This window comes from Pinus tabuliformis, chromosome X (genome assembly GCF_031772625.1).
Source record: "Pinus tabuliformis cultivar Carrire ecotype Pingquan chromosome X, CPIR1, whole genome shotgun sequence".
NCBI lineage: Eukaryota > Viridiplantae > Streptophyta > Pinopsida > Pinales > Pinaceae > Pinus > Pinus tabuliformis.
In genome coordinates, this window is record NC_142308.1 from 1,465,417,980 (window position 1) to 1,465,420,626 (window position 2,647).

The 2,647-nt window shown below is 42.3% G+C and overlaps 1 pseudogene; it reads left to right on the forward strand.

The window, feature by feature from the left end:
* The first annotated feature begins 488 nt into the window (after positions 1 to 488).
* LOC149145533 (calcium-transporting ATPase, endoplasmic reticulum-type pseudogene) lies at positions 489 to 2,255 on the forward strand (annotated as a pseudogene).
* The last annotated feature ends 392 nt before the right edge of the window (positions 2,256 to 2,647 follow it).

Consider the following 2,647-nt stretch of genomic DNA (forward strand, 5'->3'; position numbering starts at 1 on the left):
GGAGAACATACAGTTTATAACATCACTGTAGTTTGAATTAAGACAGCACACGTCTTTTCCAGCTCACCACAAATCATGCTGCAGTTAAGCGACACTCGGCTGAAACTCTCACCACTCTTTGTTCAACTACGGTCAACTGAAGCACATGTCCACCACTTCCAGATCAGTTAACCAATGGTCCTCTACAAGTTTTCTCCCTGATTTCTTAGATTTCTGCCGTTTTTAAAAAAATCTCCCACCTATCACACTCTACAGGCGTTTCTACAGGAAGTCGTCTACAGGAAACGCAGAAAACAACTCCACAGAAGGAAAACCCGAGATTCTTGTCAAAATTCAAGCTTGAAATGAGAAAAGTAGTTAAAGCTCGTGTCCAAGGTTACCAGGGTTCTTGAAAGTATTGATTTTGGAGTTTTTCAAACGCATTATAGATCTGTTAATGGTGGAGCAATCTGTTTGAATTCAGAATCTGATCATCTATTTCACAGTCCATGGAGGACAAGATATTCCCTGCTTGGTCTAAAACTGTTGAAGAATGCTTATAAGAATATGATGTGAGCTTAGAGAATGGTTTAAATTCTCATGAAGTGGAAAAATGCCGTCAAATATATGGATGGAATGAGCTCCAGAAGAAAAATGGTACACCTTTGTGGAAGCTGGCAGTGGAGCAATTTGATGATACAGTTGTTCAAATACTTCTGCTGGTAGCTGGCATTTCATTTCTTCTCGCCTACTTTCATGATAATGTGTCTTCTGAGGAGGGCATAACAGCCTATGTAGAGCCCCTGGTCATTCTCCTGATTCTCATCTTCAATGCCATTGTTGGAGTATGGCAGGAGAATAATTCTGAGAAGGCTTTGGAAGCTCTCAAAGAAATGCAATCTGATCATGAAAAGGTCTTGAGAGATGGACATTGTGTTGTAGATCTTCCCTCCAGAGAACTTGTTCCAGGAGATATAGTGGAACTGAAGGTGGGAGACAAGGTTCCTGCAGACATGAGAATTGTGTCCCTCAAGACATCCACCTTTAGGATGGAGCAGAGCTCCCTGACCAGAGAGAGCATGCCTGTGGTCAAAAGAACATATCCAGCCACCTTGTGTGACTGTGAGTTGGAGTCAAAGGAATGCATGGTGTTTGCAGGAACTACAGTTACCAATGGCTGTTGCACATGCATTGTTGTGAGCACTGGCATGTTTACATAAATAGGTAAAATTTAGGCACAAATTCAGGAAGCTTCAATGGAATGTCATGATACCCCTTTGAAAAGAAAGTTAGATGAATTTGGTGAAAGACTGACAACAGTGATTGGTGCCATTTGTATTCTTGTCTGGATCATGAACTACAAATATTTTCTTTCATGGGAAGTCATAGATGGGTGGCCAAAAAAATATCAGGTTTTCCTTTGAGAAATGTACGTACTACTTTAAGATTGTTGTTGCTCTGGCAGTTGCTGCTATACCAGAGGGATTGCCTGCTGTGATTACTACATGTTTGGCTCTTGGCACTTGTAAGAGGGCACAAAAGAATGCTATTGTGCGTAAGTTACCGAGCGTGGAGACTTTGGGTTGCACCACAGTGATTTGCTCTGATAAGACAGGTACTCTTACAACCAATCAGATGTCTTTCAGTGAGTTTATAGCCATAGGGCACAGTGCTGGTTCACTTAGAGAGTTTACTGTTGAAGGAACAACATATAATCCTGAGGATGGAAAAATATTGGATTGGCCTGCACATAATATGGGGGAAAATTGAGAAACTCTGGCAGAAGTTGCTGCAGTTTGCAATGATGCAGGGATATCTTGTCAAGGTCACCAGTTCCGTGCTACTGGTATTCCCACTGAGGCAACCTTGAAGGTATTGGTTGAAAAATGGGAGTTCCAGACCCAGTGGCAGGTGATACAAGTGCCATTCTCAACAGTGGCACAGTGAAATTGGGAAATTGTGAGTGGTGGATACAAAGATCAAAGAGGCGGGCTTTATTGGAGTTTGATTGTGATCGAAAATCCATGGGTGTTATTGTCATGGAACCAATGGGACAAAATCGTCTGCTAGTGAAGGGCGCCATGGAAAATTTGTTTGAAAGGAGTGCTTTTCAACAACTTGCAGATGGATCAGTTGTTGAATGAGATGATGCATCAAGGGAATTACTCTTGAGGAAGTTTCATCAGATGAGTTCAAAGGCTTTGCGTTGTTTGGGATTGGCATACAAGGAAGTTTGGGGAGAGGGCAGCAGAAGGAGAAATTGGCCGAGATTTTAGCTAGGGAGGCAGCACCTGTGCTAGCCACCCTAAGCACATCCATCCCCTCCATGAACACTCATTTTTTTCAAGGTTCGGACACAATCTGGTCATGGTTCAACCTTCTACAGGAAGCTACAGGACTTTCCACAGGAAGTTCTGTATTTTTACCAGAAACATCCTGTAGAAGCCTTTGGGCAGGTCAAAATCAATTATGGAGAGGGATTTGAAGCTTGAAGTTTGTTGAGGAGGCATGCAACCACTCTTTTCTTCCATCCTCCACTGGTTTCATCTCCTTTCACCACCATTGCCACCATCATATTGAATATACTTGCACAATCATACCAAAGTTGAGAATTCTCTAGGAAAAGAAGCACAGACAGTGGGAAGAAGCAAAGAGAAAAGCATGGTTT